The sequence below is a fragment of the Squalius cephalus genome (assembly GCF_949319135.1).
Source record: "Squalius cephalus genome assembly, chromosome: 4".
Classification (NCBI taxonomy): Eukaryota; Metazoa; Chordata; class Actinopteri; order Cypriniformes; family Leuciscidae; genus Squalius; species Squalius cephalus.
The window spans coordinates 30,924,320-30,945,386 of record NC_137125.1 but is presented as its reverse complement, the minus strand read 5'-3'; positions in this window follow the sequence as shown (position 1 = coordinate 30,945,386).

The following is a 21,067-nucleotide window of genomic DNA, read 5'->3' as shown; positions in this document are numbered from 1 at the left end:
AACTGCCGTTCTATATACTATATTAGCCAATGAGACTAATTTAAACTAATAAACTCTAAACTCATACACTTATAAACTAATTAACTTATAAACTCATGAATTCATAGACTTATTAACTCTTTAACTCATAAATTAATAAACTCTGAACTCTTAAACTCTTAAACTCATTTAAACTTATAAACTCTAAACTCATTAAAACTTATAAACTCTAAACTCATTTAAAACTTATAAACTCTAAACTCAAAAACTCTAACACTTATAAACTCATCAATTTATACACTTATAAACTCTAAACTCATAAGCTCTGAGTGTGTGTGTGTGTGTGTGTGTGTGTGTGAACACACACACACACACTAAACTCATTTAAACTTAAACTCTAAACTCATTTAAACTTGTAAACTCAAAACTCGTAAACTACTTTAAACTTCAAACCACTTTAAACTTCTTAAGTTTAAAGCTTCAAGCTCCCAAGCAACTCCATAGCAACCAAACTTGAGTACCCTAGCAACCGTTTTGCAAGACCTATATCTCAGTATCAGAACATCGTATAGAGATGAGGTTTGGCTCTTTTGACTCATGCTAGCAAACAGCACTTCCAACATGCTACACATGCTAGCAGTGAATAGCTACATGCTAATATCAATTAGTTAAGTGCTAAATCATACCAAGATCATGCTAAGGACTCTATAAAAACTCCATAGTAACCATCTGTGACAACTACCAACCACCTAGCAACACCATAGCAACCGCCCAGAACACCCTAGCAACTGCCTAGCAACCGCCCAGAATACCTTAGCAACCGCCTAGCAACATCATAGCAACCACCCAGAACACCCTAGCAACCGCCTAGCAACACCATAGCAACCACCCAGAACACCCTAGCAACCGCCTAGCAACCACCCAGAATACCCTAGCAACCGCCTAGAAACACCATAGCAACCACCCAGAACACCCTAGCAACCGCCTAGCAACCACCCAGAACACCTTAGCAACAGCATAGCAACCACTCAGAACACCCTAGCAACTGCCTAGCAACCACCCAGAATACCTTAGCAACCGCCTAGCAACACCATAGCAACCACCCAGAACACCCTAACAACCGCCTAGCAACCACCCAAAACACCCTAGCAACACCATAGCAACCACCCAGAATACCCTAGCAACCGTCTAGCAACAGCATAGCAACCACCCAGAACACCCTAGCAACCGCCTAGCAACCACCCAGAATACCCTAGCAACCGCCTAGCAACACCCTAGCAACCACCCAGAACACCCTAGCAACCGCCTAGCAACACCATAGCAACCACTAAAACACCCTAGCAACCGCCTAGCAACCACCCAGAACACCCTAGCAACCACCCAGAACACCCTAGCAACCACCCAAAATACCATAGCAACCACCCAGAACACCCTAACAACCGCCTAGCAACCACCCAAAACACCCTAGCAACACCATAGCAACCACCCAGAATACCCTAGCAACCGTCTAGCAACAGCATAGCAACCACCCAGAACACCCTAGCAACCGCCTAGCAACCACCCAGAATACCCTAGCAACCGCCTAGCAACACCCTAGCAACCACCCAGAACACCCTAGCAACCGCCTAGCAACACCATAGCAACCACTAAAACACCCTAGCAACCGCCTAGCAACCACCCAGAACACCCTAGCAACCACCCAGAACACCCTAGCAACCACCCAAAATACCATAGCAACCACCCAGAACACCCTAGCAACCGCCTAGCAACCGCCTAGCAACCACCCAGAACACCCTAGCAACCGCCTAGCAACCACCCAAAATACCCTAGCAACCGCTTAGCAACACCCTAGCAACCACCCAGAACACCCTAGCAACCGCCTAGCAACACCCTAGCAACCACCCAAAATACCCTAGCAACCGCTTAGCAACACCCTAGCAACCACCCAGAACACCCTAGAAACCGCCTAGCAACCACCCAAAATACCTTAGCATCTGCCTAGCAACACCATAGCAACCACCCAGAACACCCTAGCAACCACCTAGCAACCACCCAAAATACCTTAGCAACCATCTAGCAACACAATAGCAACCACCCAGAACACCCTAGCAACCGCCGAGAACACCTTAGCAACCCACTAGAAAACCCCCAACAACTTTTTAACTTTAAACTACCTAATTTAAACTTTAAACTACTTTAAACTTCAAACTAATTTAAACTTTAAACTAATTTAAACTTCAAACTAATTTAAACTTTAAGCTAATTTAAACTTTAAACTACTTTAAACTTCAAACTAATTTAAACTTTAAACTACTTTAAACTTTAAACTACTTTAAACTTCAAACTAATTTAAACTTTAAACTACTTTAAACTTTAAACTAATTTAAACTCCAAACTATTTTAAACTTCTTTAAACTTTTTGGTCCGGCTTTCTCAGGCCAACTTAAAGTTTGTCTCGACGAACTTTTTAATCTAGTTATTATTATTAATCTTCTGTTAAAAACTGTTGACTCAAACTCGTCCTAGAGCTTTAACTCTACATACTCCAAACTCGGCTCGGACACTCAAACTGATCTGAAGTTAGTTGCTATATCTTTTCAGACTGATCGGACTTACGGTTTTCCTAAAAATGACGATCAAAACTCGGAAAAACTCCCATTGACTTACATTAGGGAGTTCTAAAAAATTCAAATTTAGATTCAAACTGACCAACCGACGAAAATTCAAATCAAAATACCTTGAAGACTAAACCAAACTGCCGTTCTATATACTATATGAGCCATTGAGACTCATTTAAACTAATGCACTCTAAACTCATACACTTATAAAGTAATTAACTTATAAACTCATGAATTCATAGACTTATGAACTCTAAAACTCATAAATTAATAAACTCTGAACTCTTAAACTCATTTAAATTTATAAACTCTAAACTCATTTAAACTTATAAACTCAAAACTCATTTAAACTTATAAACTAAACTCAAAAACTTGTACACTTATAAACTCATCCATTTATACACTTATAAACTCTACACTCATAAACTCTGAGTGTGTGTGTGTGTGTGTGTGTGTGTGTACACACACACACACACACACACACACACACACACACACACACACACACTCTAAACTCATTTAAACTTATAAACTCAAAACTCAAAAACTCGTAAACTACTTTAAACTTCAAACCACTTTAAACTTATTAAGTTTAAAGCTCCCAGCTCCTAAGCAACTCCATAGCAACCAAACTTGAGTACCCTAGCAACCGTTTTGCAAGACCTATATCTCTGTATCAGAACATCGTATAGAGATGAGGTTTGGCTCTTTTGACTCATGCTAGCAAACAGCACTTCCAACATGCTACACATGCTAGCAGTGAATAGCTACATGCTAATAGTGATTAGTTAAGTGTTAAATCATTCTAAGAACTCTATAAAAACTCCAGAGTAACCATCTGTGACAACTACCAACCACCTAGTAACACCATATCAACCGCCCTGAATACCTTAGCAACCGCCTAGCAACCACCCAGAATACCCTAGCAACCGCCTAGCAAAACCATAGCAACCACCCAGAACACCCTAGCAACCGCCTAGCAACCACCCAGAACACCCTAGCAACCGCCTAGCAACACCATAGCAACCACCCAGAACACCCTAGCAACCGCCTAGCAACCACCCAGAACACCCTAGCAACCACCTAGTAACACCATAGCAACCACCCAGAACACCCTAGCAACCACCCAAAACACCCTAGCAACCAACCAGAATACCCTAGCAACCGCCTAGCAACCGCCTAGCAACCACCCAAAACACCCTAGCAACCACCTAGCAACCACCCAGAACACCCTTGCAACCGCCTAGCAACCACCCAGAACACCCTAGCAACCGCCTAGCAACCACCCAAAATACCTTAGCAACCGCCTAGCAACCACCCAGAATACCCAAGCAACCGCCTAGCAACACCATAGCAACCACCCAGAACACCCTAGCAACCGCCTAGCAACCACCCAGAACACCCTAGCAACCGCCTAGCAACACCATAGCAACCACCCAGAACACCCTAGCAACCGCCTAGCAACACCATAGCAACCACCCAGAACACCCTAGCAACCGCCTAGCAACCACCCAGAACACCCTAGCAACCGCCTAGCAACACCATAGCAACCACCCAGAATACCCTAGCAACCGCCTAGCAACACCATAGCAACCACCCAGAACACCCTAGCAACCGCCTAGCAACACCATAGCGACCACCCATAACATCCTAGCAACCGCCTAGCAAAAAACGTTCTGGTCCAAACTTTCTCAAGCCAACTTCAAAGTTTGTCTCGACGAACTTTTGCATCTAGTTATTATTATTATTATTAATATTATTATTATTCTTCTGTAAAAAAACTGTTGACTCAAACTCCTCCTAGAGCTTTAACTCTACATACTCCAAACTCGGCTCAGACACTCAAACTGATCTGAAGTTAGTTGCTATATCTTTTCAGACTGAACGGACTTACGGTTTTCCTAAAAATGACGATCAAAACTCGGAAAAACTCCCATTGACTTGCATTAGGGAGTTCTAAAAAATTCAAATTTAGATTCAAACTCACCAACCGACGAAAATTCAAATCAAAATACCTTGAAGACTAAACCAAACTGCCGTTCTATATACTATATTAGCCAATGAGACTCATTTAAACTAATGAACTCTAAACTCATACACTTATAAACTAATTAACTTATAAACTCATGAATTCATAGACTTATGAACTCTTAAACTCATAAATTAATAAACTCTGAACTCTTAAACTCATTTAAACTTATAAACTCTAAACTCATTTAAATTTATAAACTCAAAAACTCATACACTTATAAACTCATCAATTGATACACTTATAAACTCTAAACTCATAAACTCTTGAGTGTGCGTGTGTGTCTGAGTGAGTGTGTGAGCGAGTTAGTGTGTGTGTGTGTGTGTGTGTGTGTGTGTGTGTGTGCGCGTGTGTGTGTGTGTGTATCTAACTTATTTATCTATCTATCTGTCATGAACTTCAAACTACTGTAAACTACTTTAAACTTCAAACCACTTTAAACTTCTTACGTTTAAAGCTCCCAGCTCCCAAGCAACTCCATAGCAACCAAACTTGAGTACCCTAGCAACCGTTTTGCAAGACCTATATCTCTGTATCAGAACATCGTATAGAGATGAGGTTTGGCTCTTTTGACTCATGCTAGCAAACAGCACTTCCAACATGCTACACATGCTAGCAGTGAATAGCTACATGCTAATAGTAATGAGTTAAGTGCTATATCATGCCAAGATCATGCTAAGAACTCTATAAAGACTCCATAGTAACCATCTGTGACAACTACCAACCACGTAGTAACATCATAGCAACCACCCAGAATACCTTAGCAACACCATAGCAACCACCCAGGACACCCTAGCAACCGCCTAGCAACCACCCAGAATACCTTAGCAACTGCCTAGCAACACCATAGCAACCACCCAGAACACCCTAGCAACCGCCTAGCAACCACCTAGAATACTCTAGCAACCACCTAGCAACACCATAGCAACCACCCAGAACACCCTAGCAACTGCCTAGCAACCACCCACAACACCCTAGCAACCGCCTAGCAACCACCCAGAACACCCTAGCAACCACCTAGCAACACCCTAGCAACCACCCAGAACACCCTAGCAACCAGCCAAAACACCCTAGCAACCAACCAGAATACCCTAGCAACCGCCTAGCAACCACCCAAAACACCCTAGCAACCACCTAGCAACCACCCAGAACACCCTTGCAACCGCCTAGCAACACCCTAGCAACCACCCAGAACACCCTAGCAACCGCCTAGCAACACCCTAGCAACCACCCAGAACACCCTAGCAACCGCCTAGCAACCACCCAAAATACCTTAGCAACCGCCTAGCAACCACCCAGAACACCCTAGCAACCGCCTAGCAACCACCCAGAACACCCTAGCAACCGCCTAGCAACACCATAGCAACCACCCAGAACACCCTAGCAACCGCCTAGCAACCACCCAGAACACCTTAGCAACCACCCAAAACACCCTAGCAACCAACCAGAATACCCTAGCAACCGCCTAGCAACCACTCAAAACACCCTAGCAACCACCTAGCAACCACCCAGAACACCCTAGCAACCGCCTAGCAACACCATAGCAACCACCCAGAACACCCTAGCAACCGCCTAGCAACCACCCAAAATACCTTAGCAACCGCCTAGCAACACCATAGCAACCACCCAGAACACCCTAGCAACCGCCTAGCAAAAAAACGTTCTGGTCCAAACTTTCTCAAGCCAACTTAAAGTTTGTCTCGACGAACTTTTGCATCTAGTTATTATTATTATTCTTCTGTTAAAAACTGTTGACTCAAACTCGTCCTAGAGCTTTAACTCTACATACTCCAAACTCGGCTCAGACACTCAAACTGATCTGAAGTTAGTTGCTATATCTTTTTAGACTGATCGGACTTACGGTTTTCCTAAAAATGACGATCAAAACTCGGAAAAACTCCCATTGACTTACATTGGGGAGTTCTAAAAAATTCAAATCCAGATTCAAACTCACCAACCGACGAAAATTCAAATCTAAATACCTTGAAGACTAAACCAAACTGCCGTTCTATATACTATATTAGCCAATGAGACTCATTTAAACTAATGAACTCTAAACTCATACACTTATAAACTAATTAACTTATAAACTCATGAATTCATAGACTTATGAACTCTTAAACCCATAAATTAATAAACTCTGAACTCAAACTCATTTAAACTTATAAACTCTAAACTCATTTAAACTTATAAACTCTAAATTCATTTAAACTTATAAACTAAACTCAAAAACTTGTACACTTATAAACTCATCCATTTATACACTTATAAACTCTAAACTCATAAACTCTGAGTGTGTGTGTGTGTGTGTGTGTGTACACACACACACACACACACACACACACACACACACACTCTAAACTCATTTAAACCTATAAACTCAAAACTCAAAAACTCGTAAACTACTTTAAACTTCAAACCACTTTAAACTTCTTAAGTTTAAAGCTTCCAGCTCCCAAGCAACTCCATAGCAACCAAACTTGAGTACCCTAGCAACCGTTTTGCAAGACCTATATCTCTGTATCAGAACATCGTATAGAGATGAGGTTTGGCTCTTTTGACTCATGCTAGTAAACAGCACTTCCAACATGCTACACATGCTAGCAGTGAATAGCTACATGCTAATAGCGATTAGTTGAGTGCTAAATCATGCCAAGATCATGCTAAGAACTATAAAAACTCCATAGTAACCATCTGTGACAACTACCAATCACCTAGTAACACCATAGCAACCGCCCAGAACACCCTAGCAACCGCCTAGCAACACCCTAGCAACCACCCAGAATACCCTAGCAACACCATAGCAACCACCAAAACACCCTAGCAACCACCTAGCAACATCATAGCAACCACCCAGAACACCCTAGCAACCGCCTAGCAACACCATAGTAACCACCAAAACACCCTAGCAACCGCCTAGCAACAGCATAGCAACCACCCAGAACAACCTAGCAACCGCCTAGCAACATCCTAGCAACCACCAAAACATCCTAGCAACCACCTAGAATACCCTAGCAACCGCCTAGCAACACCCTAGCAACCACCCAGAATACCATAGCAACCGCCTAGCAACATCATAGCAACCACCCAGAACACCCTAGCAACCGCCTAGCAACACCAAAGCGACCACCAAAACACCCTAGCAACCGCCTAGCAACATCCTAGCAACCACCCAGAACATCCTAGCAACCGCTTAGCAACACCATAGCAACCACCCAGAACACCCTAGCAACAGCATAGCAACCACCCAAAACACCCTAGCAACCACCCAGAACACCCTAGCAACCGCCTAGCAACCACCCAGAATACCCTAGCAACCGCCTAGCAACAGCATAGCAACCACCCAGAACTCCCTAGCAACCGCCTAGCAACCACCCAGAATACCCTAGCAACACCATAGCAACCACCCAGAACACCCTAGCAACCACCTAGCAACCACCCAGAATACCCTAGCAACCGCCTAGCAACACCCTAGCAACCACCCAGAACACCCTAGCAACCGCCTAGCAACCACCCAGAATACCTTAGCAACCGCCTAGCAACACCATAGCAACCACCCAGAACACCCTAGCAACCGCCTAGCAACCACCCAGAATACCCTAGCAACCGCCTAGCAACACCATATCAACCACCCAGAACACCCTAATTAATTTAAACTAAATTAAACTTCAAACTACTTTAAACTTTAAACTAAATTAAACTTCAAACTACTTTAAACTTTAAACTAAATTAAACTTCAAACTTCTTTAAACTTTAAACTAAATTAAACTTCAAACTACTTTAAACTTTAAACTAATTTAAACTTTAAACTACTTTAAACTTCAAACTATTTTAAACTTCAAACTACTTTAAACTTTAAACTAATTTAAACTTCAAACTTCTTCAAACTTTCTGGTCCGGCTTTCTCAAGCCAACTTAAAGTTTGTCTCGACGAACTTTTTAATCTAGTTATTATTATTATTCCGAGACTAAAATTTCTATATGAAACTCCTCCTAGAGCTTTAACTCCACATACTCCAAACTCGGCTCAGACACTCAAACTGATCTGACCAAGTGTGCTATATCTTTTCAGACTGATCGGACTTACGGTTTTCCTAAAAATGACGATCAAAACTCGGAAAAACTCCCATTGACTTGCATTGGGGAGTTCTAAAAAATTCAAATCCAGATTCAAACTGACCAACCGACGAAAATTCAAATCAAAATACCTTGAAGACTAAACCAAACTGCCGTTCTATATACTATATTAGCCATTGAGACTCATTTAAACTAATGAACTCTAAACTCATACACTTATTAACTAATTAACTTATAAACTCATGAATTCATAGACTTATGAACTCTTAAACTCATAAATTAATAAACTCTGAACTCTTAAACTCATTTAAACTTATAAACTCTAAACTCATTTAAAACTTATAAACTCTAAACTCAAAAACTCTAACACTTATAAACTCATCAATTTATACACTTATAAACTCTAAACTCATAAACTCTGAGTGTGTGTGTGTGTGTGTGTGTGTGTGAACACACACACACACACACACACACACACTAAACTCATTTAAACTTAAACTCTAAACTCATTTAAACTCATTTAAACTTATAAACTCAAAACTCGTAAACTACTTTAAACTTCAAACCACTTTAAACTTCTTAAGTTTAAAGCTTCCAGCTCCCAAGCAACTCCATAGCAACCAAACTTGAGTACCCTAGCAACCGTTTTGCAAGACCTATATCTCTGTATCAGAACATCGTATAGAGATGAGGTTTGGCTCTTTTGACTCATGCTAGCAAACAGCACTTCCAACATGCTACACATGCTAGCAGTGAATAGCTACATGCTAATAGCGATTAGTTGAGTGCTAAATCATGCCAAGATCATGCTAAGAACTATAAAAACTCCATAGTAACCATCTGTGACAACTACTAATCACCTAGTAACACTATAGCAACCGCCCAGAACACCCTAGAAACCGCCTAGCAACACCCTAGCAACCACCCAGAATACCCTAGCAACAGCATAGCAACCACCAAAACACCCTAGCAACCACCTAGCAACATCATAGCAACCACCCAGAACACCCTAGCAACCGCCTAGCAACACCATAGCAACCACCCAGAACAACCTAGCAACCGCCTAGCAACACCCTAGCAACCACCTGGAATACCCTAGCAACCGCCTAGCAACACCCTAGCAACCACCCAGAATACCCTAGCAACCGCCTAGCAACATCATAGCAACCACCCAGAACACCCTAGCAACCGCCTAGCAACACCATAGCGACCACCAAAACACCCTAGCAACCGCCTAGCAACATCATAGCAACCACCCAGAACACCCTAGCAACCGTTTAGCAACACCATAGCAACCACCCAGAACACCCTAGCAACAGCATAGCAACCACCCAAAGCACCCTAGCAACCGCCTAGCAACCACCCAGAATACCCTAGCAACCGCCTAGCAACAGCATAGCAACCACCCAGAACTCCCTAGCAACCGCCTAGCAACCACCCAGAATACCCTAGCAACCGCCTAGCAACACCATAGCAACCACCCAGAACAACCTAGCAACCGCCTAGCAACCACCCAGAATACCCTAGCAACCGCCTAGCAACACCCTAGCAACCACCCAGAACACCCTAGCAACCGCCTAGCAACCACCCAGAATACCTTAGCAACCACCTAGCAACACCATAGCAACCACCCAGAACACCCTAATTAATTTAAACTAAATTAAACTTCAAACTACTTTAAACTTTAAACTAAATTAAACTTCAAACTACTTTAAACTTTAAACTAAATTAAACTTCAAACTACTTTAAACTTTAAACTAAATTAAACTTCAAACTACTTTAAACTTTAAACTAATTTAAACTTTAAACTACTTTAAACTTCAAACTATTTTAAACTTCAAACTACTTTAAACTTTAAACTAATTTAAACTTCAAACTTCTTCAAACTTTCTGGTCCGGCTTTCTCAAGCCAACTTAAAGTTTGTCTCGACGAACTTTTTAATCTAGTTATTATTCTTCTACTTCTTATTATTCCGGACAAAAGTTTGGCGCGTAACTCGCCCCGCACCGTTTGTCACAGACCCCTGAGTGAGGTGTCAAATCGACCGGCTCATTGAGGAGAGGTGTGCTATGACTTTTATAAGCGATCGGGGGGGGCGGTGTTCGCCCCAGGGGTGAAAAAGCGTCCCAAAAAGTCCCAATGACTTAACATTGGGACGAACTTTGAGCACTCGTAGCTCGGAGCGAGGATTTCGGAGAAACGTGTGATTTGCCACATTTGAAGAGGCTGACAGGCTCTGTAAGAACATACCTCACAATGGGGTAAAAGTTGCACCCCTGGGGGGCAGGAGCGTCCCAAAGTTTCCCATTGACTTACAATGGTGTAGGACGGCCCATGAAATGGGCCGTCCTACACATTGCATTGGGATTTTGTATTGAACGTAGCTCTGGATCACAGTGTCAGAAAGACAAGGGGGCGGGCTCATTTTACTCAGACGACCAGTCAGTCTCTAAGGATCATTGTGAAGCTATCAAGCCACGCCCTAGCAACCATTTAGAGCACCTTAGCAACAAGTCCCATAGACTTCCATTGAAAGAGATCACAGGGATATCTCTGGACTGAATTGTCATAGAAACATGGGGGTGGTCTCATTTGACTCGGGGCAGCAAACAGCCAATCATGAATCACCTCAACACTTCCTATCCCCTCCCTAGCAACCATTGTCGAGCAGCTTAGCAACCAAAACCATAGAGGGATATCTTCCATTCTGAATGCCACAGAGGCATGGGAGTTGGTTTAAATCATTCATACTGACAAGCAGCCTTTGGAGTTTTATGATTGGCAGCTGCCAAGCCACTCCCTAGCAACCAAACAGAGCACCCTAGCAACCATTTTGCAAGACCTATATCTCTGCATCAGAACATCATAAAGAGATGGGGTTAAGACAAGTTTGACTCAGGGCAGCACACAGCCATTCATGAGACACCACAACACTTGCTAGCCCCGCCATAGCAACCATTGTCGAGCACCTTAGCAACCAAAATCCATAGAGGATATCTTTCATTCTGAATGTCACAGAGGAATGGGAGTTGGTTTATATCATTCACACTGACAAGCAGCCTATGGAGTTTCATGATTGGCAGCTGCCAAGCCACTCCCTAGCAACCAAAAAGAGTACCCTAGCAACCATTTTGCAAGACCTATTTCTCTGCATCAGAACATCGTATAGAGATGGGGGTTGGCTCTTTTGACTCATGCTAGCAAAGAGGAATTCCAACATGTTACACATGCTAGCTGTGAATAGCTACATGCTAATAGCGATTAGGTAAGTGCTAAATCATGCCAAGAAAATGCTAAGAACTCCAATAGTAATCATCTGTGACAACTACCAACAACTTAGTAACACCTTAGCAACCGCCCTGAACACCCTAGCAACTGCCTAGCAACCACCCAAAATACCCTACCAACCACCTAGCAACACCATAGCAACCACACTGAACACCCTAGCAACTGCCTAGCAACGCCATAGCAACCACCCAGAATACCCTAGCAACCGCCTAGCAACACCATAGCAACCACCCAGAACACCCTAGCAACCACCTAGCAACGGCCTAGCAACTGCCTAGCAACCACCCAGAACACCCTAGCAACTGCCTAGCAACGCCCTAGCAACCACCCAGAATACCCTAGCAACCGCCTAGCAACCACCCAGAACACCCTAGCAACTGCCTAGCAACGCCCTAGCAACCACCCAGAATACCCTAGCAACCGCCTAGCAACACCATAGCAACCGCCTAGCAACACCATAGCAACCACCCAGAACACCCTAGCAACTGCCTAGTAACGCCCTAGCAACCACCAAGAATACCCTAGCAACCGCCTAGCAACCACCCAGAATACCCTAGCAACCGCCTAGCAACGCCCTAGCAACCACCCAGAATACCCTAGCAACCACCCAGCACAACCTAGCAACTGCCTAGCAACGCCCTAGCAACCACCCAGAATACCATAGCAACTGCCTAGCAACGCCCTAGCAACCACCCAGAACACCCTAGCAACTGCCTAGCAACACCCTAGCAACCACCCAGAATACCCTAGCAACCGCCTAGCAACCACCAGAACACCCTAGCAACCACCTAGAATACCCTAGCAACCGCCTAGCAACACCATAGCAACCACACAGAACAGCCTAGCAACTGCCTAGTAACGCCCTAGCAACCACCAAGAATACCCTAGCAACCGCCTAGCAACCACCCAGAATACCCTAGCAACTGCCTAGCAACGCCCTAGCAACCACCCAGAATACCCTAGCAACCACCCAGCACACCCTAGCAACTGCCTAGCAACGCCCTAGCAACCACCCAGAATACCCTAGCAACGCCCTAGCAACCACCCACACCCTAGCAACTGCCTAGCAACACCCTAGCAACCACCCAGAATACCCTAGCAACCGCCTAGCAACCACCAGAACACCCTAGCAACTGCCTAGCAACGCCCTAGCAACCACCTAGAATACCCTAGCAACCGCCTAGCAACACCATAGCAACTACCCAGAACACCCTAGCAACCGCCTAGCAACGCCCTAGCAACCACCCAGAATACCCTAGCAACCGCCTAGCAACACCATAGCAACCACCCAGAACACCCTAGCAACACCCTAGCAACCACCCAGAACACCCTAGCAACCGCCTAGCAACCACCCAGAATACCCTAACAACTGCCTAGCAATGCCCTAGCAACCACCCAGAATACCCTAGCAACTGCCTAGCAACACCCTAGCAACCACCCAGAATACCCTAGCAACTGCCTAGCAACCACCCAGAACACCCTAGCAACCACCTGAACAACACAAATAAGCCATATCTCAGCAGCAGAACATCGTACAGACATGTTTGTTGGCTCGTATGCAATCATGTACCACACTCTAGCAACCGAGTGGCGAGTTTTGCCACTGCAAGCACCATTTCACATTTTCTTCAGGAAATGTACATTCTAGTTCTTCTTATTATTATTCTGGACAAAGTTTGGCGCGAAACTCGCCCCGCACCGTTTGTCTCAGACCCCTGAGTGAGGTGTCAAATCGACCGGCTCATTAAGGAGAGGTGTGCTATGACTTTTCTAAGCGATCGGGTGTACGATGTTCGCACAGCGGGCGAAAAAGCGGCCAAAAAAGTCCCATTGACTTTACATTGGGAGTTCTAAAAATATTTGAATCCCAACTGCCGTTTTCACACACACAGACTCCAAAGGGCCTGACACCCCTGCATCTCTCCCTCTCTCTCTCCCTCAGAGGATTTATATTATCAAGCAGCCAATAAGTAATGGCCTAAATTCTTCATAGCCACACTCTAACAACCAGTTTCAGCACCCTAGCAACCACTAAGAGCTCCCTAGCAACCACCCTAAACCAATAAATAATTTAAAAAAATTGTTTTTACATTTTTTAAAGCAATATCACACTCGTAGCCTTGTGATATTGCTCCATGCTTGTGCATATTCGGCGGCCTCGTGCCGTACTGAAGCCATTTGTTATTAAATATTTTAAGAACTCTATAAAAACTCTAATAGTAACCATCTACTAACCACCTAGTAACACCATAGCAACTACAAAAAATACCTTAGCAACCACCCTGAACACCCTAGCAACATCTAGAAAAGCTCTAGTCACCACCAAAAATACCCTAGCAACCACCCAGAACACCCTAGCAACTGCCTAGCAACCACCCAGAACACCTAGCAACTGCTTAGCAACCACTCAGAACACCCTAGCAACTGCCTAACAACGCCCTAGCATCCACTCGCAACACCATAGCAACCACCCAGAACACCCTAGCAACCACCTAGCAACTGCCTAGCAACCACCAAGAATACCCTAGCAACCACCCAGAACACCCTAGCAACTGCCTAGCAACGCCCTAGCAACCACCCAGAATACCATAGCAACTGCCTAGCAACCGCCAAGCAACCACCCAGAACACCCTAGCAACTGCCTAGCAACCACCCAGAACGCCCTAGCAACCACCAAGAATACCCTAGCAACCGCCTAGCAACCAACCAGAACACCTTAGCAACTGCTTAGCAACACCATAGCAACTGCTTAGCAACACCATAGCAACTGCCCAGAACACCCTAGCAACCACCTAGCAACTGCCTAGCAACTGCCTAGCAACGCCCTAGCAACCACCCAGAATACCCTAGCAACTGCCTAGCAACACCCTAGCAACCACCAGAATACCCTAGCAACCGCCTAGCAACCACCAGAATACCCTAGCAACCGCCTAGCAACACCATAGCAACCACCCAGAATACCCTAGCAACTGCCTAGCAACACCATAGCAACCACCCAGAATACCCTAGCAACCGCCTAGCAACACCATAGCAACCACTCAGAATACCCTAGCAACACCATAGCAACCACCCAGAATACCCTAGCAACTGCCTAGCAACACCATAGCAACCACCCAGAATACCCTAGCAACCGCCTAGCAACACCATAGCAACCACTCAGAATACCCTAGCAACACCATAGCAACCACCCAGAATACCCTAGCAACTGCCTAGCAACCACCCAGAACACCTAGCAACTGCCTAGCAACCACCCAGAACACCCTAGCAACCACCTAGCAACTGCCTAGCAACCACCAAGAATACCCTAGCAACCACCCAGAACACCCTAGCAACTGCCTAGCAACGCCCTAACAACCACCCAGAATACCCTAGCAACACCATAGCAACCACCCAGAACACCCTAGCAACTGCCTAGCAACGCCCTAGCAACCACCCAGAATACCCTAGCAACCGCCTAGCAATACCATAGCAACCGCCTAGCAACGCCCTAGCAACCACACAAAACACCCTAGCAACACCCTAGCAACCACCTGAACAACATGAATAAGCCATATCTCAGCACCAGAACATCGTACAGACATGTTTGTTGGCTCGTATGCAATCATGTACCACATTCTAGCAACCGAGTGGCGAGTTTTGCCACTGCAAGCACCATTTCACATTTTCTTCAGGAAATGTACATTCTAGTTATTATTATTATTATTCTGGACAACTTTTCGGCGCGTAATGCGCCCCGCACCGTTTGTCTCAGACCCCTGAATGAGGCATCAAATCGACCGGCTCATTGAGGACAGGTGTGCTATGACTTTTCTAAGCGATCGGGTGTACGATGTTCGCACAGCGGACGAAAAAGCGGCCAAAAAAGTCCCCATTGACTTTACATTGGGAGTTCTAAAAACATTTGAATCCCAACTGCCGTTTTCACACACACAGACTCCAAAGGGCCTGACAGCCCTGCGTCTCTCCCTCTCTCTCTCCCTCAGAGGATTTATATTATCAAGCAGCCAATAAGTAATGGCCTAAAATCTTCATAGCCACACCCTAGCAACCAGTTTCAGCACCCTAGCAACCACTAAGAGCTCCCTAGCAACCACCCTAAACCAAAAAAAAAAATTTTTTTTATTTTTTTGTATTTTTTAACGCAATATTACACTCGTGGCTTTGCGATATTGCTCCATGCTTGTGCCTATTCGGCCAAAGGCACGAGGCCGCAGGCCGAGTGCCGTACATAAGGCACTCGCAACCACCCAGAACACCCTAGCAACTGCCTAGCAACCACCCAGAACACTCTAGCAACTGCCTAGCAACGCCCTAGCATCCACCCAGAATACCATAGCAACTGCCTAGCAACACCATAGCAACCACCCAGAACACCCTAGCAACCACCTAGCAACGCCCTAGCAACCACCAAGAATACCCTAGCAACTGCCTAGCAACCACCAAGAATACACTAGCAACTGCCTAGCAACCACCCAGAACACCTTAGCAACTGCCTAGCAACACCATAGCAACCACCCAGAACACCCTAGCAACCACCTGGCAACAGCATCTTGCTAAAAACATGCTAAACATGCTAGCATCATGCTAGCAACTGCCTAGCAACCACCCAGAACACCTAGCAACTGCTTAGCAACCACCCAGAACACCCTAGCAACTGCCTAGCAACGCCCTAGCATCCACCCAGAATACCATAGCAACTGCCTAGCAACACCATAGCAAACACCAATAACACCCTAGCAACCACCTAGCAACACCCTAGCAACCACCAAGAATACCCTAGTAACCAATGCTACACATTGCATGGGGATTTTGTATTGAACGTAGCTCTGGATCACAGTGTCATAGAGACAAGGGGGCGGGCTCATTTTACTCAGACGACCAATCAGTCTCTCAGGCTCATTGTGAAGCTATCAAGCCACGCCCTAGCAACCATTTAGAGCACCTTAGCAACAAGTCCCATAGACTTCCATTGAAAGAGATCAAAGGGATATCTCTGGACTGAATTGTCATAGAAACATGGGGGTGGTCTCATTTGACTCGGGGAAGCAAACAGCCAATCATGAATCACCTCAACACTTCCTAGCCCCTCCCTAGCAACCATTGTCGAGCACCTTAGCAACCAAAATCCAAAGAGGGATATCTTCCATTCTGAATGTCACAGAGGCATGGGAGTTGGTTTATATCATTCATAGTGACAAGAAGCCTTTGCAGATTCATCATTGGCAACTGCCAAGCAACTCCATAGCAACCAAACAGAGTACCCTAGCAACCAAAATCCAAAGAGGCCTGACACCCCTGCGTCTCTCCCTCTCTCTCTCCCTCAGAGGATTTATATTATCAAGCAGCCAATAAGTAATGGCCTAAAATCTTCATAGCCACACCCTAGCAACCAGTTTCAGCACCCTAGAAACCACTAAGAGCTCCCTAGCAACCACCCTAAACCAAAAAAAAATGTTTTTTTTACATTTTTTTGTATTTTTTAACGCAATATTACATATTACGTACTGAAGGCACTCGTTCTTAAAGATTTTAATAACTCTATAAAAACTCCATAGTAACCATCTTTGACAACTACCAACCACCTAGTAACACCATAGCAACTAAAAAAAATACATTAGCAACCATCCTGAACACCCTAGCAACGTCTAGAAACGCTCTAGTAACCACCAAAAATACCGTAGCAACCCCCAGAACACCTAGCAACTGCCTAGCAACCACCCAGAACACCCTAGCAACTGCCTAGCAACGCCCTAGCATCCACCCAAAATACCATAGCAACTACCTGGCAACACCATAGCAACCACCCAGAACACCCTAGCAACCACCAAGTATACCCTAGCAACGCCCTAGCAACCACCCAGAATACCCTAGCAACCACCTAGCAACACCATAGCAACCACCCAGAATACCCTAGCAACTGCCTAGCAACGCCCTAGCAACCACCCAGAATACCCTAGCAACCACCTAGCAACATCATAGCAACCACCCAGAATACCCTAGCAACCGCCTAGCAACACCATAGCAACCACCCAGAACAGCCTAGCAACCACCTAGCAACGCCCTAGCAACCACCAAGAATACCCTAGCAACCGCCTAGCAACCACCCAGAATACCCTAGCAACCGCCTAGCAACACCATAGCAACCACCAAGAATACCCTAGCAACCGCCTAGCAACCACCCAGAACACCCTAGCAACCGCCAAGCAACACCCTAGCAACCGTTTAGAGCCACATATAAACCATATTGCAACATATAGAAGCTATATTTCAGCTCCACAACATCGTACAGACATGGTTGTTAGCTCGTATGCAATCATGTACAACAACCTAGCAACCGAGTGGAGAGTTTTGCCACTGCAAGCACCATTTCACATTTTCTTCAGGAAATGTACATTCTAGTTCTTCTTCTTCTTATTGTTCTGGACAAAAGTTTGGCGCGTAATGCGCCCCACACCGTTTGTCACAGACCCCTGAGTGAGGCGTCAAAACGAGCGGCTCATTGAGGAGAGGTGTGCTATGACTTTTCTAAGCGATCGGGTGTACGATGTTCGCACAGCGGACGAAAAAGCGGCCAAAAAAGTCCCCATTGACTTTACATTGGGAGTTCTAAAAATATTTGAATCCCAACCGACGTTTTCACACACACAAACTCAAAAGGGCCTGACAGCCCTGCGTCTCTCCCTCTCTCTCTCCCTCAGAGGATTTATATTATCAAGCAGCCAATAAGTAATGGCCTAAAATCTTCATAGCCACACCCTAGCAACCAGTTTCAGCACCCTAGCAACCACTAAGAGCTCCCTAGCAACCACCCTAAACCAAAAAAATTGTTTTTAAAAATTTTTTTGTAATTTTTAACGCTATATTACACTCGTGGCCTTGCGATATTGCTCCATGCTTGTGCCTATTCGGCCATAGGCACGAGGCCGCAGGCCGAGTGCCGTACTGAAGGCACTCGTTATTAAAGATTTTAAGAACTCTATAAAAACTCCATAGTAACCATCTTTGACAACTACCAACCACCTAGTAACACCATAGCAACTAAAAAAAATACCTTAGCAACCATCCTGAACACCCTAGCAACGTCTAAAAACGCTCTAGTAACCACCAAAAATACCATAGCAACCACCCAGATCACCCTAGCAACTGTCTAGCAACCCCCAGAACACCTAGCAATTGCCTAGCAACCACCCAGAACACCCTAGCAACTGCCTAGCAACGCCCTAGCATCCACCCAATATACCATAGCAACTGACTAGCAACACCATAGCAACCACCCAGAACACCCTAGCAACCACCTAGCAACTGCCTAGCAACCAACCAGAATACACTAGCAACCGCCTAGCAACACCATAGCAACCACCCAGAATACCCTAGCAACACCATAGCAACCACCCAGAATACCCTACCAACTGCCAAGCAACGCCCTAGCAACCACCAAGAATACCCTAGCAACCGCCTAGCAACACCATAGCAACCACCAAGAATACCCTAGCAACCGCCTAGCAACCACCCAGAATATCCTAGCAACCACCTAGCAACACCATAGCAACCACCCAGAACACCCTATCAACGCCCTAGCAACCACCCAGAATACCCTAGCAACTGCCTAGCAACACCATAGCAACCACCCAGAATACCCTAGCAACTGCCTAGCAACATCCTAGCAACCACCAAGAATACCCTAGCAACCGCCTAGCAACACTATAGCAACCACCCAGAATACCCTAGCAACTGCCTAGCAACATCATAGCAACTAATCAGAATACCCTAGCAACTGCCTAGCAACGCCCTAGCAACCACCCAGAACACCCTAGCAACTGCCTAGCAACCCCCCAGAATACCCTAGCAACCACCTAGCAACACCATAGCAACCACCCAGAATACCCTAGCAACTGCCTAGCAACACCCTAGCAACCACCCAGAAAACCCTAGCAACTGCCTAGCAACCCCCAGAATACCCTAGCAACCGCCTAGCAATGCCCTAGCAACCGCCCAGAATACCCTAGCAACCGCCTAGCAACACCATAGCAACCACCCAGAATACCCTAGCAACTGCCTAGCAACGCCCTAGCAACCACCCAGAACACCCTAGCAACCACCTAGCAAAGCCCTAGCAACCACACAGAACACCCTAGCAACACCCTAGCAACCACCTGAACAACATGAATAAGCCATATCTCAGCACCAGAACATCGTACAGACATGTTTGTTGGCTTGTATGCAATCATGTACCACACTCTAGCAACCGAGTGGCGAGTTTTGCCACTGCAAGCACCACTTCACATTTTCTTCAAGAAATGTACATTCTAGTTTAGGCTTACAATCGTGCATTCTGTCATAAATAATAACACATTAGTATCAACCGACATCATAAAACAGTTTGATAATATTGTTTCTAATAACAGTGATGGAAATGGATGAACACGTACCTGTTTGTTTTAAGCTTATATTCCAGTTAATGGCGTGGCGATCTATTTGAGACATGCGCAGCATTAACGTATTTGAATGTTGCCGCCAGGATATGCAAATTGCGTCACAACAAATTTCCGCTTCCTTTAGGTTGAGAATGTGGTTTGTTTTCAGGCTGTTTTGACATTCAGTCCGGCTGACTTTATAAAAACACACATTTTATATGTGTGATTGACTTTTACTAAACATTCTTTGTATCAGTCTGATTTAACAGCAATTTAAGACAAATAACAAACCTAAAAACACCAATAACCATTTAATTGCACTTCTATAATTATAATCAAGCTATAAATTAATAAACAAAAATATTTAAAATAAATTATAAATATTATGTAAGTTATTATATATATATTTTTTATTCAGTCAACAGTTCGACTGAGCTAAGTGATTGAAACATGTACTTTTAAAATGAAAACTTTATGTTAAACCAACGAGTGACAGTTTTAAGTCAGTTTAACATGACACAATCATGTTGAAATGAAAAATAGCCAAAATGGCATTAATTCAACATGAATTGTTCAGGTAAAGTGAACAAAACTGAAAATTCATTTTTTTGAGTGTGGGAAGTAATAAGCTTTGGCTTCCTCCTGCTCCTTTTCGAACACA